At 36.5% G+C, this 24677-nt stretch overlaps 1 long non-coding RNA gene across 1 annotated transcript in view; it reads right to left on the bottom strand.

Moving 5' to 3' along the window:
* The window catches only part of LOC140696915 (uncharacterized), a 187593-nt gene that overhangs the window by 82302 nt on the left and 80614 nt on the right, over positions 1-24677 (bottom strand). Inside the window, exon 3 of the long non-coding RNA XR_012073586.1 lies at positions 9936-10042. This is a non-coding gene — a long non-coding RNA (uncharacterized lncRNA). The remainder of the gene's footprint in view (positions 1-9935; positions 10043-24677) is intronic.

The raw sequence follows: 24677 nt of genomic DNA, 5'->3' as shown, positions 1-24677 counted from the left end.
GAAATATAAGATTAATGACACAAAAAAGACAAGATATGAAGCTTATTTCATTGTATATTTTGTTCAGAATATTTAACTTAAATACTTTAAATTAGAAATTTAACTTTCCAATTAAAAAAGTATATTAAAATATCAACTTTGACACTTCTACCCTGGGCAATTTACCCTTTTCCCTCACCTGTAAGAGGGCATGTTAAAATGTAAGTGTAAAGATAATGGTTTTATTAAGTGAAACAATGTGGATTGTCAGGTACGCAGTAAGTGCTCAATGACTGATCATCACATGTAAAACTATGTTTGCTTTCAAACCAAAAGAAGATTAGATTTCTTGAAATAAGCTCCTCTGGCAAATTTGAGACATTTTAATTTTCAATAATGTGTTTATATGATTCATTTTAGAATAAATTTGTTTTCATTATATTCATACTAGCTCAATAAATTAGATATAATCATTTACATAAGCAGAGTTAAATATGTCACACCACATATTTTTAGAGAAACACATGAGGGAGGGAAGAGCATAGCATAAGCGGTAGAGCACATGCTTAGCGTGCACGAGGTTCTGGGTTCAATCCCCAGTACCTCCTCTAAAAATAAATAAACCTAATTAACTGCCCTCCCAACCAAAATAAAATAATTAAATAATACAATAATAAATAGATTAAAATTTAAAAAAAGAAATACATGAGAAGATGATGGTTGTCATGTTTAAAACAAGGTACGAGAATTGAACTGTGAGACATCTGATTTAAATCTTTTACCTTACTTTTACTTTTAAAGTAACTGTAGTTTACCATCCACACCATAAAAGGTACATTATTACTTGCTGTACCACATAGCTAATTTTGTTTACTTTTGGCACCAGATTGCACTTTAATTAAGAACATTCCAGAGAACCACAATGCCAAAGTTTTGCTTTTCTTTTTTTTTTTTTTTCTTTTTTTTTTTTTTTTACATTTTTATTGATTCATAATCATTTTACAGTGTTGTGTCAAATTCCAGTGTTCAGTACAATTTTTCAGTCATACATGGACATATACACACTCATTGTCACATTTTTTTCTCTGTGATTTATCATAACATTTTGAGTATATTTCCCTGTGCTATACAGTGTAATCTTGTTTATCTGTTCTACAATTTTGAAATCCCAGTCTATCCCTTCCCACCCTCTACCCCCCCACCCAGTAACCACAAGTCTGTATTCTCTGTCCATGAGTCCATTTCTGTTCTGTATTTATGCTTTGTTTTTGTTTGTTTGTTTGTTTTTGTTTTTTAGATTCCACATATGAGCGATCTCATATGGTATTTTTCTTTCTCTTTCTGGCTTACTTCACTTAGAATGACATTCTCTAGGAGCATCCATGTTGCTGCAAATGGCATTATGTTGTCGGTTTTTATGGCTGAGTAGTATTCCATTGTATAAATATACCACATCTTCTTTATCCAGTCACCTGTTGATGGACATTTAGGTTGTTTCCATGTTTTGGCTATTGTAAATAGTGCTGCTATGAACATTGGGGTGCAGGTGTCATCCTGAAGTAGATTTCCTTCTGGGTACAAGCCCAGGAGTGGGATTCCTGGGTCATATGGTAAGTCTATTCCTAGTCTTTTGAGGAATCGCCACACTGTTTTCCATAGTGGCTGCACCAAACTGCATTCCCACCAGCAGTGTAGGAGGGTTCCCCTTTCTCCACAGCCTCTCCAGCATTTGTCATTTTTGGATTTTTGAATGACGGCCATTCTGACTGGTGTGAGGTGATACCTCATTGTAGTTTTGATTTGCATTTCTCTGATAATTAGTGATATTGAACATTTTTTCATGTGTTTTTTGATCATTTGTATGTCTTCCTTGGCGAATTGCTTGTTTAGGTCTTCTGCCCATTTTTGGATTGGGTTGTTTATTTTTTTCTTATTGAGTCGTATGAGCTGCTTATATATTTTGGAGATCAAGCCTTTGTCAGTTTCACTTGCAAAAATTTTCTCCCATTCCGTAGGTTTTCTTCTTGTTTTATCTCTGGTTTCCTTTGCTCTGCAGAAGCTTGTAAGTTTCATTAGGTCCCATTTGTTTATTCTTGCTTTTATTTCTTCTAGGAGAAAATTTTTGAAATGTATGTCAGATAATGTTTTGCCTATGTTTTCCTCTAGGAGGTTTATTGTATCTTGTCTTATGTTTAAGTCTTTAATCCATTTTGAGTTGATTTTTGTATATGGTGTAAGGGTGTGTTCTAGCTTCATTGTTTTACATGCTGCTGTCCAGTTTTCCCAACACCATTTGCTGAAGAGACTGTCTTTATTCCATTGTATATTCTTGCCTCCTTTGTCGAAGATGAGTTGACCAAAAGTTTGTGGGTTCATTTCTGGGCTCTCTATTCTGTTCCATTGGTCTATATGTCTGTTTTGGTACCAATACCATGCTGTCTTGATGACTGTAGCTCTATAGTATTGTCTGAAGTCTGGGAGAGTTATTCCTCCAGCCTCATTCTTTCTCTTCAGTAATGCTTTAGCAATTCTAGGTCTTTGATGGTTCCATATAAATTTTATTATGATTTGTTCTAGTTCTGTGAAATATGTCCTGGGTAATTGGATAGGGATTGCATTAAATCTGTAGATTGCCTTGGGCAGTGTGACCATTTTAACAATATTGATTCTTCCAATCCAAGAGCATGGAATATCTTTCCATTTTTTAAAGTCTTCTTTAATTTCCTTCATCAATGGTTTATAGTTTTCTGTGTATAATTCTTTCACCTCCTTGGTTAGATTTATTCCCAGATATTTTATTACTTTGGGTGCTATTTTAAAGGGGATTGTTTCTTTACTTTCTTTTTCTGTTGATTTATCGTTAGTGTAAAGAAAGGCAACTGATTTTTGAACATTAATTTTGTAACCTGCTACCTTGCTGAATTCTTCGATCAGCTCTAGTAGCTTTTTTGTGGACCTTTTAGGGTTTTCTATATATAGTAACATGTCATCAGCATATAATGACACTTTTACCTCTTCTTTTCCAATTTGGATCCCTTTTATTTCTTCCTCTTGCCTGATTGCTGTGGCTAGGACTTCCAGGACTATATTGAATAGGAGTGGTGATAGTGGGCATCCTTGTCTTGTCCCAGATTTTAGTGGGAAGCTTTTGAGTTTTTCACCGTTGAGAACTATGCTGGCTGTAGGTTTGTCATATATAGCTGTTATTATGTTGAGATATGTTCCCTCTATACCCACTTTGGCGAGAGTTTTTATCATAAATGGGTGTTGAATTTTATCAAATGCTTTTTCTGCATCGATTGAGATGATCATGTGGTTTTTGTCCTTTCTCTTGTTGATGTGATGTATTACATTGATTGATTTGCGTATGTTGAACCAGCCTTGTGTCCCTGGGATGAACCCCACTTGGTCATGATGTATAATCTTTTTTATGTGTTGTTGGATTCTATTTGCTAAAATTTTGGTGAGGATTTTGGCGTCTATGTTCATCAGTGATATTGGCCTATAATTCTCTTTTTTTGTAGTGTCTTTGCCTGGTTTTGGTATCAGGGTGATGGTGGCTTCATAGAAAGAGTTTGGGAGTATTCCCTCCTTTTCAATCGTCTGGAAGAGTTTGAGAAGGACTGGTATGAGTTCTTCTTTGTATGTTTGGTAGAATTCCCCGGTGAAGCCGTCCGGTCCTGGACTTTTATTTGTAGGGAGGTTTTTAATTGCTATTTCTATTTCCTTTCTAGTGATCGGGTTGTTCAAGTGTTCAGTTTCTTCTTGATTCAGTTTTGGTGGACAGTATGTTTCCAGAAACTTGTCCATCTCCTCTAGGTTATCCAGTTTGGTTCCATATAGTTTTTCATAATATTCTCGTATGATATTCTGTATTTCTATTTTGTTTGTTGTAATTTCTCCATTTTCCTTTCTTATTTTGCTAATTTGTGCTCTCTCTTTTTTCTTTTTTGTGAGTTTGGCCAGAGGTTTGTCGATTTTATTTACTTTTTCAAAAAACCAACTTTTGGTTTGGTTGATTTTTTCTATGGTCTTGTTAATCTCTATTGTATTTAATTCCTCTCTGATCTTTATTATTTCCTTCCTTCTGCTGCTTTTTGGGGCTTTTTGTTCTTCTTTTTCTAATTGATTTAGGTGGTGGGTTAACTTGTTTATTTGAGATTGTTCTTCTTTTTTGAGAAAGGCCTGTATCGCTATAAACTTCCCTCTTAGCACTGCCTTTGCTGTGTCCCATAGGTTTTGAGTGGTTGTGCTTTCATTATCATTTGTCTCAAGGTATTTTTTAATTTCAGCTTTGATTTCCTCATTGATCCATTGTTTTTTCAATAACATATTGTTTAATCTCCATGCTTTTCTTTTTTTCTCCTTTGTTTCTCTGTTGTTGATTTCCAGTTTCATGGCATTGTGGTCAGTAAAGATGCTTGAGATAATTTCTATCTTCTTAAATTTGTTGAGGTTTCTTTTGTGTCCAAGTACATGATCAATCCTGGAAAATGTTCCATGTGCACTTGAAAAGAAAGTATATTCTATTTTTTGGGGGTGTAAAGCTCTGAAAATGTCCACCAAATCTAGTTTTTCTATTGTAGTATTTAATTTCTCTGTTGCCTTGTTTATTTTCTGTCTGGAAGATCTGTCTAGTGATGTTAATGCAGTGTTAAAATCTCCAACTATGATTGTATTCCCATCAATATCCCCCTTTATCTCTGTTAGTAATTCTTGTATGTACTTAGGTGCTCCTATATTGGGTGCATATATATTAACGAGTGTAATATCTTCATCTTGTATCACTCCTTTAATCATTATAAAATGTCCTTCTTTATCTTTCTTTATGGCCTTTGTTTTAAAGTCTATTTTGTCTGAAATCAGTACTGCAACACCTGCTTTTTTGGCTTTTCCATTTGCATGGAATATCCTTTTCCATCCTTTCACTCTCAATCTATATGTGTCCTTCTCCCTAAAGTGGGTCTCTTGTATGCAGCATATTGAAGGTTCTTGCTTTATTATCCAGTCTGCCACTCTATGTCTTTTGACTGGAGCATTTAGTCCATTAACATTTACAGTAATTAATGATAGATGTGTGTTTATTGCCATTTTGAACTTATCTTTGCAGTTGAATTGGTATATCCTCTTTGTTCCTTTCTTCTTCCTTTTGTGGTTTGGTAATTTTCCTTTGTATTATCATGGATTTTATTTAATTTTTGTGACTCCCTTGTAAACTTTTGACTTATGGTTACCCTTTTTTGTAAATCTATTAACCTATACCCGTTTTTAATAAACTGATAATAACATGATCTCAAACCCATCCTACTGTTAAAAAAATTTTAAAAAAGAAAGAAAAAAAATTCTATATTTCCCTGCCTCCCTCTCCCACTCTCAGTGATTTGTATGTCTTCTTTTATAATTTCGTGTTTTCTTTATTTGTAATTCATGAGTTATCACCTTTCCAGTTGTACGTTTCTCATTTCTGTAGCATCCTGCTGCTTTTCTATTTAGAATAGCCCTTTCAATATTTCTTTTAGCATGGGTTTAGTGTTGCTAAACTCCTGCAGCTTTTTTTTGTCTGTGAAACTCTTTATTTCTCCTTCTATCCTAAAGGATAGCCTTGCTGGATAAAGTATCCTAGGCTGCATCTTTTTTTCATTCAGGGCTTTGAATATATCTTGCCACTCCCTTCTGGCCTGTAGTGTTTGTGTAGAGAAATCAGCTGAGAGCCTTATGGGGGTTCCCTTGTAGTTCACTCTTTGCTTTTCTCTTGCTGCCTTTAGAATCATTTCTTTATCCTTGACTCTGGCCATCTTGATTATGATATGTCTTGGTGTGGGTCTATTTGGGTTCTTCCTGTTTGGGACCCTCTGAGCTTCCTGTACTTGTATATCTGATTCCTTCTTTAAGTTTGGGAAGTTTTCAGTCATGATTTCTTCAAAAACCTTTTCAATCCCCTTTGATCCTTCTTCCCCTTCTGGGACCCCTATTATGCGAAGATTGGGACGCTTTATATTATCCCATAGGTCCCTTATGCTATTATCATTATTTTTTATTTGCTTATCTTGTAGTTCTTCTGAATGGGTGCTTTCTGTTGCCCTGTCTTCTAGATCACTAATTCGTTCCTCTGCATTAACTAGTCGGCTTTGCACAGCTGTTAGATCATTCCTCATCTCTGTCATTGAGTTTTCCCATTTTGCTTGGCTCTTCTTTATAGCTTCAATTTCATTTTTGACATATTTTATTTCTCTAAGCATTATCTCTTTTAATTCCTTCAGCAATTTGATCACTCCTTTTTTGAAATCTTGATCTAGTAGGCTATCGATGTCTATTTCATTGAGCTTTCTTTCAGGGGATTCCTCTTGTTCTTTTAATTGGGAAAGGTTTCTCTGCTTCTTCATCTTGCTCATACCTCTCTGGCACTGTGGTTTATGAAGTATCAGTTGTCTATTTTGGATCTTAAGGATTTTATCTATCTAATGCCTATTTAGGAATAGAACTTAGAAAAAAAAAGAAAAAAAGAGAAAAGAATAAGAGAGAAAGATTTTTAAAAGAAGGGAGAAAGAGGGTTTGAAAACAATGTATAATGAATAATAGAAGAACGGGTTGTAGCAGAGTATTAACCGGGTGGAGAAGTCCTTTTAAAACCTTAAAAAAAAAAAAAAAAAAAAGGGGGTGGGGAGATGAATATATGTGTTTGAAGCCTGTGTCTAATCAATAACAGGACATCAAAACCCAAGAGAAATAGAAATGAATTAAGAAGTAAAAATTAAAAGAGTAATTGAAAATAGAACAGGTAAAAACCGATTAAAACAAAACAAAACAGAAACAAAAACAGAAAACAAAAAAACAAAACAAAGCAAAACAAAAACCAAAAAAAAAAAAAAAAAAAGGGGGGGGTTGTCGGTGTTCTCCTGGAGTCTGTGTGCTTTTAATGTGAAGTCCTTCTGTCTTCGTCCTGTTTTGGAAGCTCAGCTTGTTTTCATAGGCCCTCCGTTGGCACCCTCTTCTGTGCTGCTCCCAGCACCTGTCGGCAAGCAAATCGCGCCTCCTCCTAACACGGGGTCAGATGCAGCTCTCCTCTGCTGCGGGCGGGCGGGTCACTGCCCCTCTGGATGCCGCAGACAGATGTTGCAGACTGGCCAGGCAGGAGGGCGGGTCGTGCCCCTTCCCAGCACCTCGGTCAGGGGTTGTGTTCCTGCCCGACAGGCGGGGGGCCGCTCTCCCCCTGCCTGCGCCGCCGGTAGCTCCGCTGCTCTGTGCGGCTGCGCGCTCTGCGCCGGCGCTCCGCCCGGGTCGCACTCCGCCCGGGTCGCGCTCTGTGTGTGGGCTCAGGGAAGACCCAGGGGCAGCCTCGTCCCTGCTCCGAGCCAAGACCGAGATGCTTGTTTGTCTTTGTGGATCAAGTTCTCTGGGGTACCAGAATGGAAGGGTCCTATCTGCCCAGGGCTGTAGGCCCGTCTCAGTCTGGCCCTTGAGGCTGCTAAGCCCTTCGGTGCGGACGCAGGTTTCGTCTCTGCCCCCGCCTGGGTGTTAAGCGCCGGAGAATATGGCGGCTCTGCCTGGGCCCCGCCCCTCTTCCCTTGAAAAGTTTCCGCGTGTTTTCAGAGATGGGGGTATGCACCCTTCCCCCGAGAGCACATCAACCTTGCTGTTTTATGGAGGGCCCAGGTTGTTCTGTCCTGTACACCCACAGCCCTGGCGCTCAGCCCCTTGCAGTCCCCCGGAGTTTCCTCCGTGCAGCCGCCCCCGTCCTCCGCCCAGATTATGCAGCCTGGCCCTGCCCGCTGCTGCCGGCCCGCGTCTCAGGCTGGTTGTCGGGGGGGACGCTCTGTGCCCGTTTAACTTAGTTCTGTCAGACAAGGGCTGCTCTGTACAGATCCGAGCCTCGGAGGCTCTCCCTCCGTCCCGCTGGCCTCTCAGTTGGAGAGGGGAGACCCAGCGAGCAAGCGCCAGTCCTCCTTTGCCACTCCCTCCCCGCGGGACCCGTCCCGCGCTGCTTTGCCTTTTGTTCTTTCTTTTTTCCTTTTCTCCTACCAGATTTTTGGCGTCTTTATCTTTTGAAGAGGGCGATGATCTGTTGGAGTTCCGCAGGTGCTCTGGTTGGCTGAGTGGGTCTGTAGATGTGGGTCTTGGTGTATTTGTGGGAGAGGGTGGCTTACAAGCGTCCTTCTACTCCGCCATCTTGCCCGGAAGTCCCTTTGCTTTTCTAATTAAAAGAAAAAGCATAGTAAGCTGTTTTTATTAGTAATGTGAATGATACTATTAAGAGCAGATAGAGATTTAGGGAGTAAACTTAGCCTAGGGTGAACTTTAGTGCAGAGTACACAAAGCACAGTGCACACAAACTGATTATTTCATGGTTGCCAAATATTTTTACACAAATACGTAACGTAAAGTCCTGCTTTTGCTACCTATTCTAAAGTAACATGTCTTAAAATTTGAGATTGTATGTTTTATCAGAAATGAAAATAAAGTCATATAAACTATGTTTGCATGTGTGCACACATGAAGAGAAAGGAATCTATGTGTAAATATACATTCATAATAGTGTAGACAGAGAAATCATCATAGCATTATTTTTTTAAGTAATGGACAAGAAAAAGCTGAAATTGGCAACAAAATCAAGCTGGGTAGATAGACTTTAATATGTTTCTACAAAAATTATTATGCAGTCAATAAACACATCCAAGATATATTATTAAGTGGGGGGGAACAAGATGTGGAATACTTTGTAATATATATTGCTATTTGTAATGTCCACATATAATTTTAGCATCTTTTCAGGATCTGAGTAAGCAGTTTTGAGGGTCGCTTGGTAGGCTAGGCATGCACTTTTGTGGATATGTTTCTATTCCAGGCTGAAGCAACTGTTACAGTTAAGGCATAGAGAAATAGTTGATCTTTTTTTTTTTTTTTTTGTAATGTAGCATATGTAAGAAACTGTTAATAGTGGGAAGTTGGAAGTAAGATTTTAATGTTTATTGCTAATAGTATGTGAATTGTAAAAGCATATTAAAGTATCAATAGGTAACTTAGTTTTTAAAATAAAAGGTTTTAAGAAAATTTAATCAATTTCAATGTTTTAGTCTCGCCTAGACAGACTTTTTAATATAAACTTGAATGCATCCAGCTTTTAAAAAGACTAATTTCAATAAAAAATTTAAAAAATTTTTCTCTTACCAACTTTCAAATATAATCATTAACTATAGTCACCATTCTGTACATTTTTAATATGTATACGTATATCAAATCATTTTTGTATACCCGAAACTCACGTATGTCAATTATATCTCAATAAAAATAATTTAAAAGATAAATAATTGCTACATTTTTCTAAATTATCCTTTGTTATATAAGCAGAAATTAACTTTTCCTTCTTACAAGGAGAGAAATATGAGGAAAATATGTAGTTCTGTAAATCAAAAGATGAACTTTTCTACAGAAGTCAGTATTGCCTAGTATAGAGTTATTTCTCACAGAAAGCACCTGCAGGACATTCTGGACACTTGCAGACCAGAAGCTCTGCCTGTGGGAAGGAGGCTGGGCTGCAAGAGGAGAGACCACTGTCTCTGTTCAACCAAGTGTGCAAGCAGGCTGCCCGCCAAGAGAGGCCTCTCGGCTGCCACCTGCTGGCTGACCCACAGCCTCTCCAGCCTTCCTGCGTGCCCTGTCCTCCTGTCCAAGCTTGCAACCAACCAGTCCTGGGGCCTGGAAGTCTGCTGTCTGGGCCTATAGCATTTGGGGGCCAGGAGAGGGTGTCTGGCCAGTGCCCAGGGCTGGGCCAAGCACCCAATGGGTGTGCAATAAATACAGACCAATAGGAAAAAACAAATAAACAAACAAAACAAAACATAATCAGATTTAAAGACTGCTTGATCATATTCTGATAGGATTCCAAAATACTCTCTAGGACTAAAATACTTCTGAAATAGATGTGAAAACATGTTAAAACACAAGGATTTATTACTAACCTGCTGCTGCAGAAGTCAGTTTCAGGTTGACATGCTTTGATGTAGTGAAGCCCGCCTAATAGATTCCCATCAGTCTTTTGTAAGATTTTTTAAAGTGGTTTTCATTCCTATTGGAAAGACAACAGAAAATGATTGACAATTCACATATATATTGTTTAGGACTCAAATTGCTCTAAGTGGAAATAATTGTGCTAATCAGAAATATTTTACAGTCGTGAACAGAAATTTAATATATGTTTAAATGATTCCTAGAAACTCATTGGAATGCATATAGATGCATGTTTACAGAAACATTATGAGCACTGAAAGCGAGGAGATACGTTAGGTGAATTTATCTGTTTACTGACAGAGCACGTGCTGTGTGCAAGTCACCTGGTGAAGCTGTTCGCACCAGGTAGCTGCTGTGTAAGGGCAGGTCAGCCGGAAGCAACTGCCAACTGGCTGAGAAGATTGTTTACTATCAAATTCTTATACTGACTGTATAAGCATATGGGTGTGTATGTGGGAAATGTGTAAATAAGTATCTCGGGGAAAAGCCTCAAAACTATCTTCAAGTCAGAAGTCCATCTCCACACTCAGGAGAGAGTTGGATTTTGCTCCTTGTCAATAACTGAAGGGTCTGAAGTTTTACCCTCCCTCCATGCTACAGGTTGGCTTGCCATCCTCTCGTGGATGTTGGCAGGTGTCTCAAGACTCCTGAGTCAGAAATAAAGGGCTTTATTACTCACAGCACAGCAAGAAATGTGAGCATATTATGTGTATGTCGGTTCTCCTGGCCCGCAAATCCCATGAAGGCGATGCAGGGGCAGGCTCGGGGGTACAGCTGACACCGTGGGTTTGCATTATAGCTGAAGAGCCCTGAGCATAGGAAGCCTCTATACTTTAAAGGGAGCTGCTAGCAAATCTGTTCAACCTTTGCCTCAGAGGAAGACATTATCTTTATTACCTTGCACAACAAATAAGTCCGAAATTTGCCCCCGGAAGAGGCACAATCTCTGTCTTCTGATGCTGTGTGCTATACAAACATCTATGAAAAGATAGTGCAGAATGGAGGATCTCTCTTTTTTTTAATTGGAGTATAGTCAGTTACAATGTGTCCATATCTCCAATAACAGTATGGAATTATAATAAATAATAATCTGACTGTAGATTGTTATTGAAACCAATTCAATATTTATTCCATCAAGGAGAGTATGAGAAAGTAGAAATATACTCCAAAATACATAAAAATATAGTTTTTTCCTCTTTTAATCTCTGTCACTTCCCAGGCAGTGGTGTACTGTGGTGTGTGAACACTCAGACAACGGATGTCTACCCTCAAATATATTTGTAATTTTGCCCATGTTACATTTGTGAGGTTATAAGGTTTTACAATATTTCAACAAATAGAGAAGTGACCTAAGAAATATTAGATTAAAATATTAGAGTTTGATATTTCTTTCTTTCTCTTTGATTTTTCTCTCTAGGAAAATCAACACGATAACCTTTGAAAATTAATAGCAAGTATTTGGCTTTTTATAGATCTCACATCCCTCCCTTTCTTTTCCCATTCCTCATTCTCGCATGATAATTGCTTAGATTTACATAAATTGGTTGTGAAAATACTCTTTTTTCCTACCTAATAAAACTTCATACTTTCCCAGGAAAATTGATAGAATATAGCTCTGTGGCTTTAAGAGGAAGTTCACAGTAGACAAGATAAAAGTAAGTCTGGAAATAAAGTCCTTGCTTTTGGATAAAGACAGTCAGCTGAGGCCTGGTAGTTAAATTAAATTCCAATGGCATAGTCCAGAGAATAAGCAAGGAGTGTTATATGCTCGTCTGTCAGTGAGTATCTTCTGGCTGAACTTAAGTGAATAAACATCTGTTTTACTTTAAAATGTTACATAAAAACAATACTTACAATATTGGTTTCCTTTTTTATATATTTAGAAAAAAAGTACTTCGTCCCTTTCTGAACATTCTGCAGATTAACGATGGTAGTCAGGCTACACAGAAGAATGAGGCTACAGTAAACTGAGGGTAGTTGCAGACTTTGTTCCTGAAATAAGCCATCATCCGTAGGTATTTCGGTTTTTTCTATAGACTTTTTTGCGTCAAATCATTTTGAGAATCCTTAACTCCTTTCCTTCTGTTTCTTCAGTCTTGAAAACTACCAGCTGGACACTCTGGGTTCTCATTTAGACCTGCTATAATTTCTAGACTTCATTTAAACATTTAAAAATGGCTCAACAACTTTCTTGTACTTAAAAATTTACACTAGAAATATCCAAATCCTTGAGTTTTTTAAAAAAAGAACAGAGGCACCTCCAAGGTCTGCTATGTGGCTCCTGAGAGATTGATACCATTTAGAACCACAGCAACAGAGAGTGATGATGTTAAAGTTTAAAATTCTCTTTATCAGTAAGAAGAAATAAAATGGAATAAAATGAACAAAGGCTTTGGAGGGAAGGACAGTTTGCTATTCAAATAGACGTGTTAGGATTATCAGGCTATTTAAGCAATGAGTGTGCAAATTTTAAGTTTTCACTGAAAAGTAACAAAAAAGTCATAGAGAATAACTCAGAAAGAAAAAAGACTGCCATTTTTATTGTTAAGAAAAAGTTTGTTTTCTGTGCTAGAAGTTTAATGTCTTTAAGGTTATCAGAGAAGTAGGTTTGAAATGCAGTGCGTTCCAGTAGCAGAAGAGAGTAAAGGCGTATAGATTAATTTTCGAGGTGTAAGTAGTCATATTTTGTGTCCCAGCCTTCACATCTGACTGGCAGAGCCATTAATGCTCGTAGATATCAACGCAAATTATTTTTATTTATTTATTTTTATTATGACCCCGAACAAGTCTCTTAAAGGTTAGGAGCACTGCACGTGGGGAGTTTTCCTAGGAGCCCTGCAATCTGTGGGGGAGCTACATACAAGCTTTCTGTACTTTAATTTATTGCATCCAAATCCAATCTATCTTCAAATCCAATACCCAGGCAATATTCTTTTTTAACTTTTCAAAATGCTTATTCATCTTCTCACATTTGAGTATCTCAAGGTGAGGTTTATAGTCCTTTTTCTGAATTCTAATATGGTAAAATGGAAATAAACATGTCAGAAAGTAAACCACTATGCACCCAGAAGAATAGATAAAACGAATAACACACAAATATGTAATGACCAGGAAAGAGTTCCTTCACATATTTTTCCATCATAATAATTTGAATTTTCTTTTAGCTTTCCATGTTTTATGGTCATATAATTTAAATGCATTTAATATATATGTACTGAGCATTTAAGGCTAGTCATTGTGTGTGATGGAAAAATGAACAAGGCAGAGATCCTGACCACAAGAACCTTGAGATTCAATAGGAACCATAAAATATATATGTGGAGGTGTGGAGAGAGAATATGATATATTTATCATATATATAATATTAATATATAATAAAAAGCAGGATATAACTTGCCATATTAATTACAAAGTAAAGATAAAATTAAATTGCATAATGTAAATGAGTCACATAACACATTCTAACATATTCACTAAAAATTTGGAAGACTACAGAGAAGGCTGGCCGTTAACCTCCTCTGGCAGTGGTGGGTAGACATAAAAGATTTGTACAAACTCCCAAGCACATGTGTGAGTGAATCACTGGCTTTGGTGCCGCAGAGAGGGGAGCTCATTAGAACAGTTTTGTGTAATTTCTGTAGCCTCCTAATCTCTGAAAGGACATACTTCTCTGACCCTTGCTCCCCACACCCTCTGATAGTTCTCTAAGTACACCTAATGTTCTGTGTTCTAATCCTTTTCAAAATACTAAGGGTATTTGGAAATAGTTATTTTCTCTAACACTTTGAATATGGCTAAACCCTGACTGACAACAATTTATGTCCACATCATTAACTGTCTCTCTCCATGTCTATCCATAACCATATCTATACATAGTCATCTGTTGATGAAAAGGAGTTATTCAGAAATGTCAAAATAAATGCTAGAATTGCCTTTGAACAATGATTTCCATGAAACCAAAGAGTTCAATTCATGTATTATTAAAAATTTTTCCAAAATATCTATCTTGGCAAACTACTATAATTCACAATAGTGTGTAATTCCCAGTAGCATGCAAAGAGCTGCTCAAAGACACATTTTCATTTCTGGAATGTTAAAAATAAAATATTAATTTTAGTGTATATCCTTATAATTCAATTCATAATCAGAGAAAGAAGCAGAATCATTAGTTAAAGCGATATTTCAATATTCATGTGTCTTTCTGGAAATGATATGGCAAATTTTAAATTTATCATTATCTTTACATTTTTAAGTTACAGAATCCTATACTGTACTCACTGCTTGTGAAGATAACATCTATGCCTATCATTTAAAACACCATATTGGTAGTTAAATCTATTCCCCAGGACTTTTGATTGGAATTTAATGCTGTCCTTGAGAAAGGACAGTTCACTGACTAAAGCAATAATTTCTTAGAATAAAAATCATAATTCTCTAAAACCTCCAACAGATTTAGAAGTATATAATGTATGGGGGCTAATATCAAATCTGCAAAAACATAAAATAGTTTATAAACTCTTGAAAGGGATAATTATATCACTTAATTATTATTGATGGTTTATGTAATTCCAGACAACTAATATTCACAGTCTCCCAGACCAGACTATGTGCCTAGTGACTAAATTACCTTACTCTTGGGTCCTATAGGAAAGTGGTGGCCCTTTGCATTCCTTTTTTATTCATATCTGTGCTTTCACCTGATATACAGCTCTTCTTGAAATGTCTCTTTGTTCTCCCACAATAAACGTATTGCCACAATCTCTTAAACAACTCTACTATATTCTGAGTATCTTTGTAGGACACAAATATGATCAATATGACTTAGCCTTTTCTGTTCAAGTTTCCTCTTTGCCACCAAGCCATAGATCATGATAGCTGGCTCTTCATTCTCTCTGTTCTAGAGTTAATTACTTATAATTTCCTGAATGGGTGAAGTTGTCTTCAGAACAACTACAGAACTGTACTGAGCAAAGTGAAGGTGGAGGGGACTGGAATGGAGATGGATGCAGCTCTGGGAGATACTGAGGAGGCTGTAGTCACTCACACCCCCTCAGTTTGGCAGCCAATTCTATTTTCACTTCCTTGGAAGAAATAGAATAGTTTCCCAAAGAAGTGATTTTAAAAGGATGCATGTGCAGAAGTGATCACTGACTACTGAGAGAAAGCATAGTTCTTCCTTCCACAAAAAAAACACACCTGACAAATTATTTCTTATTCTTCAGGCCCCAACATATATGTCACTTCTGGAAGACCTTCAAGGCTGGAATGAGGCTCTTGCTTTTGCTTTTCAAGGGTAACATCTTGTACCTTTGCCCATTTGATAGTACTGTCTAATAATGCATGTTTCAAAAATTACTTTTATGACCAAAATAATATGTTAATATTTTTGTTCCAATAAATTGAAGTAATGTCTTTATTACAGTAACATGTTTATAATTTAAAACTGATCTACCCAGGGAATTATATTCAATATCTTGTAATAACCTTTGATGAAAAAGAATATGAAAATGAAAAAAAAGAAGTGATCTATCTATTGCCCCTACTTGTTGTAGAGAACAGCTCACAGGGCATTTATATACACTAGAGAAAAGTTTTCATTACTTTTCAACTCAATCTGTTTTTACCTATTTTAAGTATGTGGCTTCTCCATGATAATTTTTTGAAAAAAATTTTTTTCCACTGGAAGTTTTAAGACTAATGAATTGGATAAAGTATAGCAGAATATGTCATTACATGCCTGATGTTTTAGCAAAGAACTGATACATGGCATTCAGAGTTGAGAAGAGACAGGTTTTAAGAAATGTGTTATAGTAACTTCTTTTGAACCAAATGTCCTTCTATACAATACATTTAAAAATACCTTAAACTATTTTGTCTTCTATAAATCATCATCAAATGTCTATGTTTTTAGACCAATAATCACAAATTTTATAATAACTTACTAGCTAATGTAGTCAGACCCTTGTCTTGTTCCTCTTTTACAAACTGTGGAATTTGGTTGACCCTGGAATTGCTCTCCCTCCTCTGCACCAGTGTCTGAATTCAGCATCCTCAGTTGGTTTGACCCAGCTATCTTAGTGAGTCTGTCAGCTTCTAACGTGTCTCTGTTCTTGCCATTGTGGACTCGTGGATTCCAAAAGGAACTTGGAATGAGACAGAAAGGAGGCAGGGCACAGCCATTCAAGGAATGCCACAGCAGTTAGCATCAAAATGGTGAAAGATTCAACCCCCAGTAGGCCTTGAGGCACAGTGTTGCTGGTTTTTATGGGCTTGGTGGCTTCATATGCTAATAGTGGAAGGACCAGTCTAAGGGGAAGGGGCTGGGATTCCCAGGAAGTTGACCATTTCCTACCCTTTGACCTTTTGTGGCTAGCCTTGGGACTGTCATGGTGCCTGTGGGAGTTATTATTCACCATGTTAATATATTACAATGGGCATATAATGAAGCTCAAGATCTACTAGAAGTTAAATCTCTCATCATCCTGAGCCTCAAGGCCTACTGGGGGTTGAATCTTTCAGCATTTTGATGTTAATTGCTGTGGCATTCCTTGAATGGCTGTGCCCTACCCTCTTCCTGTCTCAGGAAGACTTTCTCTTCAAGCAGTACAGGGTCTGGTCTCCCTCAAGGACTGCCCGGAATCTTGCAGAAGATGGCTTCCTGGTCTCCGTGAGGTTGCAGGATACAAGAATCCTGATCTATTTAATAGTTCCTTTAGGTAAGATAAGTTGAGCCAATAGTAGCCAGACATTTTTATTCTGCTTATGTGTTAGAAGAAATTATACAATTGAGATTGAGCCCCCTTTGAGGAGCAAGACTGATGCAAAGCTGGTTCTGTTTTTTCCTTCTATTTTAAAATAATTTTAGATTTTTAGAAGAGTTGAATAGCTAGTGTTCTTGCATACTTTTCACCTAATTTCCTTTAATGTTGGTATCTTGTATAACCACGGCCATTTATCTGCGAGTTTCATTTTGATGGGCAAATGTTAGTAGAGAATTTAGAGCTTCTAAAATAAGCATCCACTCTTTCATTCAATGACTATTTATTCAATGCTTCAATAATCCCATTCACTAGATTAAAATAGAGAGTAGCCCAAAGAGATAGTGTCAGGCACTGTTCCAGGTGCTGGAGATAGCACAATAAATACAAAAGACAAAACCCCTGCACTCACTGAGTTTACTCATTAGAGTGGGGGACAGACAACAGACAAGACAAATAAATGATATAGTATAATGGATTATGCTGAGCAGTACTGGCAAAATTAAAGCCAGGAGGGAGGTGCACTGTGCCGGGGACAAGAGATGAAACTAAATAATGTTGCCAGGGAAGGTCTCAGTGATGTTAAATTTATGCAAAGGTATGGAAAAGCTTCATTCCTGAGCCTTGCAAATCTCCTGAGGAATGCATTCAAAGAAAAAGAACAGCAAGAATGAAGACACTGAGGCAAGAGCTCTGGTAGAAAACTCAAGTAACAAGGAGTAGTATTATTGGAGCAAAATGATTAAGGCATGCCAGGTAGGCTCCTGCCTTTGGACTTTTGTGCCTACTGTTCCCTCTGCTCAGAACTTTCTTCCTCCAGAGGTACACTTGATTAAGTTTTTATCTTCCCCTACTATATGGGCAAATCACCTTTTCAATGAGACTTACTCTAACTACCCAAATTAATACTGCAGCTGTCTGCTCCCCTGTGCACCACTAACAGCCTGGCATTCTGCATCCTTCTTAGCCTGACCTACTTTTACTATTCTTCATAGAATTTCTAATAGAAAATATAATTTATGTTTTCCATTGTATTTGTCATTTACTGTGTTTCTTCCTTGCTTGAATGTAAGCTTATGAAGGAAGGCATCACTTCTGCTTTGCTCAGTAATAGACATCACACATCTGAAAGAGTGTCTACTATGCAAATATATTTGATGAAGAAATCAATGAATGAATGGAGAATGAATAAATATTTGTTGAAGAAATAAATAAGTGAATGGAGGGCTTTTAACCAGAGGAATGCCGTAATAACTTAGATGTACAGAGTAGCCTTTAGGAGAATAATTATGAAAGCATGGGTACAAGCTATGAATACAGGGAAGAGATATTGGTGGCTTGGACCAGGGTGGTAGCTGTAGAAATAGAAATGTTCTCAGCACCTGGATATAATTTTGCCAAAAAATGGAATGTAATTTATAAGACAAAGAGAAAAGTTGAGTATTTTGCCAAGGACTTTGGTTGAAACAGCTAGAAAGACAGTGTTTCATTTAACTGAGTTCAATGGGAGAACAGATAAGGGGTGGCAAGGGGAATCAGGAGTCCATACTGAATACGATCACCAAGAGAATAAATAGTGACAGAGAAAAGAAGTCCAAGGATTGAGCCTGGGCACTCCCAACATTTCGAGATTAGGGGTAGAGGAGGGACCAATGAAGACTAAGTAGAAGTAACCATTTGGGCAAGAGGAAAATTAGTAATGTCCTGGAAACTAATGGTGGGAGTGACTAATTCTGTCAGTTGTTACTGATGGGACAAGTAATATAAGGTATTTAATGAATATTTAATATTGATAGAGTAAGATGGAGGTATTGGTAAGCTTGGCAAAGCATTTGACACCCTCCCCCACACACAAACACGCACACTTCTTCCAACACACATCATCCAACCTGTCTCCTTCTGGCATACCACAATCACTGATGATACTGGTTTCAAAATCATTTATTTCCCTCATTTATAAAATGGCACTGAATTTATCATCTTAAACTTTCATTGATTGGACCTCTGGCCAGTGAGTTTCCAGAATATGGCTACAAGTTGCTTACTTTTGATTTGAAACAACAACACAAATACACAGGCCATGTGTGAATCAGAAAAGCCTATTTCGGCAACACCTTTGCTGTGTATCATTGATCGGGGCCTCTCTGGGCTTCAGTGTCTTTTTCCACAAACTAAAGAGAATAGATTAAATTATTTAGAAATTGTCAATCCTTCCAAGCCTGAAAGGAAATCCTAGGACATCAAATGCCCTGTGGCTCAAATAGTGATGTGAGAAAGGATTGTGCAGAAAGGAGCAGAAAATCCAGAAAGAGCACATGAAAATGCATCAGATAAATTTTGCCTTTAGTCAGCCGTGGGCACCAGTCTCCATTTACGCGAGCTGTCTCAGGAAGCTTACAACTCAGTATAAGCATTAGAGTTTAAGTTCACCACGAGAGCTCACAAATTTTATGGTAGTGCACATCGTTACTACTGAAATCTCATTAAGATCTGCGGTTACCTAATTGAAGTGTGGAAGAATGTGCAATGCTAATGAAATGACAATGACATTCAAATGTCATTGTGAAGATTTAGAGCAATAACAAGTTTCTCAAGAGTCTAAAGTTTTATGCCACTGTGTATGATGGACCACTCATTTTATCAATAAATGTTTATTATCTCAATAAAATCAACTTAAATGATTTTAGGAAATGGAACAGTATTATATAATACAGGTAACAGATAATAATTTACCCTCATGTATTATCTTGTTTTAAGTGAGTCTATCAGTTAAATTAATATTTTATATGTATGCAATCTTATTGAAAACATTGACTTAACATTATTTAAACATCCTCCCAAATTTTCATCAATTTTAGGCATATTAAAAAAGGTATTTCCTGGCATTCAGTCTTTACAAAGGAGAGGAAAAGTCACATAAAAAGTTTTAAAATCCACCAAGTTCAAGATTATTCTAATAATCTTTACTATGTATTTTATAGTTTCTCTTGACTTCTGTGTCCCATCCTAACATTAAACGAATGGGCCCTAAATGTGCATGAACCTGAAAAATAACGAATTGCTTACTCATTTGTATAGTCCACGGTGTAATACCTTTGTTCACAAGTGGTCTCAAACGTTCGTTAATTGATATGTAAAACTACAACATTCAATCCTCAGGACAAAAAAGTCTGGGCATTTAAATTAATTTCTCCTCTTAAAACACATTTTAACTGATGACATCAGAGACTAGAGGTGACTTGGGAGCCTAGAGGGAAAAGCCTGTCGTTACACAGCAGCAGATGTGGTGATTAGTACTTGTAGACCACATTGATAGACATCTATTTTGATTTCTTAAGTATGTAAAGGCATATCCACATACAATGTATGCTTTAAAGTTAATTTTTAGGAAAAACCCATGTATTTTAACCTAACATTTATTACTGAATATCATCTTAGGTGTTACTTATTTAAGTTTTTGACTGCACAGTTACTGACAGAAACTTCATGAAAACCACTTCTATTTCCCTAAAGTCACGCCAATGGCAGTGTGACTATCCTGTGCTGCACTGCACCACACTTTATAGAGGAGTGTCCACTGCACAGGGACAGCAGACAATACATCCCCTTCCTATGACATTCCCCTTGGACAGACATTCACACTCCCTGACCTTCCACATATTTATTTTTCTTATCTATAAAATGCTAGCTATTAATTTATTCAACAAATACTACTTTTGTGACTATTCCATGCCAGTTATTATTCTTGACTGTGAAACAGTTATAGACAGTTTTCAACAGGACAGATGAGGTACCTGATTTTATAAAATTTCATTCTATCATAGGTGAAATACAGTAAACATACATAGGAAAATATCACCTACTAGTAACTCCTATGAAAAAAGAACTTTAGATGCAGTGGTGACTAAAGGCCTATTTGGAGGCATACGAATGAAGAGAAGGCATGAAGATTTATGATAAAAATATCACCCAAAGGGGTAGCAATCTTAAAAGCCCTGAATTGAAAATAATTTATTATATTTGATTAACACAAAGAAGAATGTTTGGCAGAAGGGAAAAGTGATAGAAGATGAAGGAAGAGAGGGAGGAAGCAGAGCTGTAGGACCTCGAAGGAAATTGAAGATAGTTTAAATTATACTAACACATTTGAAAACCATCAGTAACTCTTTTACTCTTAAAAAATAATAATAGGTTTTAGAGCAGTTTTAGGTTTACAGAAAAACGTAGTGGAAACTACAGATTTCCCATATATCCCATCAACTATGCCCATCACTCATATAATTTGCCCTATTATTAACATCTTGCATTAGTGTGTTATATTTGTTTCCATTGATGAACTAAAATCGTTGCATCACTAACTAAATTCCATAGCTTACATTGTTTCACTCTTTGTGTTGTACATTCTGAGTTTTGATAAATATGTAATGACGTGTATCTACCATTGCAGTATCATACAGAATATTTTCACTTGCCTAAAAGTCTGTGCTCCCAACCCATTCATCTCTTCCTCCCTTCTAAGGGCCCCTGGCAATCACTGATCATTTTACCATCCTTATAGTTTTGCCTTTTCCAGAATGTGTGATTATTAGAATCATAAATTATGTAGCCTCCTCAGGTTGGCTTCTTTCACTTAGCAATATGCATTCAAGGATCCTCCATGTCTTTTCATGGCATGAAATTCATTTCTTTTTATAACTTAATAATATTCTATTGTATGAACGTATCCATTCATTCACTGAAGGACATCTTGGTTACCTCCAAGTTTTCACAATTATAAACAAAACTGTTATAAACATCCTTGTGAAGATTTATGTGTGAACATAAGTTCTCAGCTCATTTAGTTAAATAGCAAGGAGGCAGTTATTAGATTGCATGTTAAGAGTATATTCAGGTCCGTAAGAACCTGTTAAACTGCATTCCAAAGTGGCTGTATCATTTTGCATTCCCACCAACAATAAATGAGAATTCCTTTTGCTTCACATCCTTGCTGGCATTTGGTGTTGTCAGTGTTTTGGATTTTAGCCATTCAACTAGATGTGTACTGGTATCTAGGCCTATAATCCATTTTGAGTTAATTTTTGTGTATATTTGTTAGAGATTGTTCTAATTTTATTTTTTTACATGTACTTGTCCAGTTTTTACAGCACCACTTATTGAAGAGATTATCTTTTCTCCATTGTATAATCTTTCCTACTTTGTCATAGATTAATTGACCATAAGTGTATGGGTTTATTTTTGGACTTTCTATCCTATTCCATTGATCTATGTGTCTTTGTTCCAAACAGTACTGTTTTGATTCCTATAACTTTGTAGTATAGTCCAAATCAGGGAGTATGATTCCTCCAGCTCTGTTCTTTCTCAATTGTTTTGGTTATTTGGGGTCTTCCGTGCTTCCATACAAATCTTAAAATTATTTGTCCTAGTGTTTTGAAAAATGCCATTGATATTTTGATAGGGATTGCACTGAATCTGCAGATTGCCTTGGGTAGCATGGTCATTTTAACAATATTGACTCTTCCAATCTAAGGACACAGTATATCTTTCTATCTGTTTGTGCCATCTTCAATTTCTTTCATCAATGGTTTTCTAAGTACAGGTCTTTTGCCTCCTTAAGTATTCCAAGGTACTTTATTCTTTTTTGATGCAATGGTAAATGGGATTGTTCCTTAATTTCTTTTTCTGACAGGTCATTGTTAGTACACAGAAATGTAACAGATTTCTGTATATTTATTTTGTAGCCTGCAACTCTACTGAAAACCTGATTTTAAAATGGGTAGAAGGACTGAATAGACATTTTTCCAAAGAGGAAATACAGATGGCCAACAGGCATGTGAAAAGATGCTCAATATCATTAATCACTGGGAAAATGTAAATCAAAACCACAGTGAGACATCACCTCACACCTGTCAGAATAGCTATCATCAGAAAGGACACAAATAACAAATGCTGGCGAGGATGTGGAGAAAAGGGAACCCTTGTCACTGTTGGTGGGAATCTAAATTGGTGCAGCTACTGTGAAAAACAGTATGGAGATCTCTCAAAAAACTAAAAATAGAACTACCATATGACCCAGCAAATCCACTGCTGGGTATATAGCCAAAAAATCCACAAAACCACTAATTTGAAAAGACACATGCACCCCAATGTTCACAGCAGTATTATTTACAATTTCCAAGATGTGGAAGCACCCTAAGTGTTCATCAGCAGATGAATGGATAAAGAATGTGTGGTATAAATATATACAATGGAGTACTGCTCAGCCATAAAAGAGAATAAAATTTTGCCATTGGCAGCAACATGGATGGACTTGGAGGGTATTATGCGAAATGAAATAATTCAGACAGAGAAACAAATAATGTATGATACCACTTACATGTGGAATCTAAGAAATACAAAAACTAGTTAATATAACAAAAAAGAAGCAGACTTACAGATATAGAGAACAAACTAGAGGTTAAAATGGGGAGCTGGGGGTAATACAGAGGTAGGGAATTAAGAGGTATAAACTATTAGGTATAAAATAAGCTACAAGGATATATTGTACAACATGGGGAATATAGCCAATGTTTTATAGTAACTATAAATGGAGTAAAACCTTTAAAAATTGTGAATCACCATATTGTATACCTGTAATTTACATAATATGATACATCAACTATACTTAAATTAAAAAAAAGAAAACAGAGGGACACTTGATTGTATGAATTCTTGTTTGTCCAATGTTACTCTGCTATCTCAAGAATGGGCTGTAACGGCAGTGTAAAGAGGATAGGTTAGGAGAGATTCTGGAGGATTAGTCAAAAGAAATTGCTAGTACTTTGCGAAGTGAGGATGAAAGAAAGAAAGCAGGACACAATGATGCTCTAGCAATCTGAATATAGGGAATGAAGACAGACAACCTCTTACAGTCACAGTCAGCCCGAGGCTCTGTGACTTTAACATTACCTGTGAAATCTGTGTGGTGTTAAAATCATGGGGGGCGGGGGCTTCTTGTTCATTTCTGTTTCTATTTTTTGTTGCTTTAAAATCATTGATTTTATAATTATAAATTTTATTTTACTGTAAGTTGTATATTATTTTAATGGCTGTGAATTTATTCTACTAATATCCCATGACTTAGGTTAATTAGAAAACATGAATAAACACCCAGTGAAGATGTGTCCTAAAGATATTAACCTAAGTACCTTAACCATCTTTTCAGAATGACAGTGGCAAGCATGGTGGGCAATATTTTGCCTTTGACATTACATTCAATAATTTCTTACAATGTAGATCAAAATATCTTAGTTTCTTGTTAAACTTGAATTAAATTATTTCTGGTAATTTTCCAAATGTTAAAAAAAAATGGTACTCTATAGAGCTGCAGTGTTGATTAACACTTTTAAAAAGGTTGAAAAATTTTAAAAAAATATAATAGATTTTAATAGTAAGTTCTTCATAAACTAAAACTTGGGAAGAAATTTGTCACACTAATGATAATAATCTTGTACGAAACAGAGTCCGCTTATATAATTAGGTAAAAATCACAAAGGAGAAAGTAACAATTGCTGCAATTGTAAAATGAAATGTCCATCCTCTAGGGAGGGATGATTACAGTTTCTAAGATTGATTTTAATTTTCCTTTTGTTCTGGGAACATAAAGACCATAATGTTTGGAAGCTTGTTAGTCAAATCCACTTTACTCCTATCCACGCAGGTGACAATGGGTGTTCCTGTAAAAAGTCAGGGTAATAATCCTACCTGGACTGTAGTAAGGCTTCCCCATATTCCTTCCCTTAACCCTTTATATGCTTCAGATCTCTTTTGGGCAATACGTGTCATGAAGCAACCAAAAGATATGTGATTGCCATATTGTGCAGAAATGAAATTTACTAAGTTCTTCCAACATAATTCACTTGCAATAACTGTAATCCCTTACTAAGTTTATAAATAATA

The sequence above is a fragment of the Vicugna pacos genome, chromosome 6 (genome assembly GCF_048564905.1).
Source record: "Vicugna pacos chromosome 6, VicPac4, whole genome shotgun sequence".
NCBI classification, from domain to species: Eukaryota; Metazoa; Chordata; class Mammalia; order Artiodactyla; family Camelidae; genus Vicugna; species Vicugna pacos.
The sequence above is the reverse complement of the archived record's forward strand: the minus strand, read 5'-3'. Positions and strand labels throughout refer to the sequence as shown.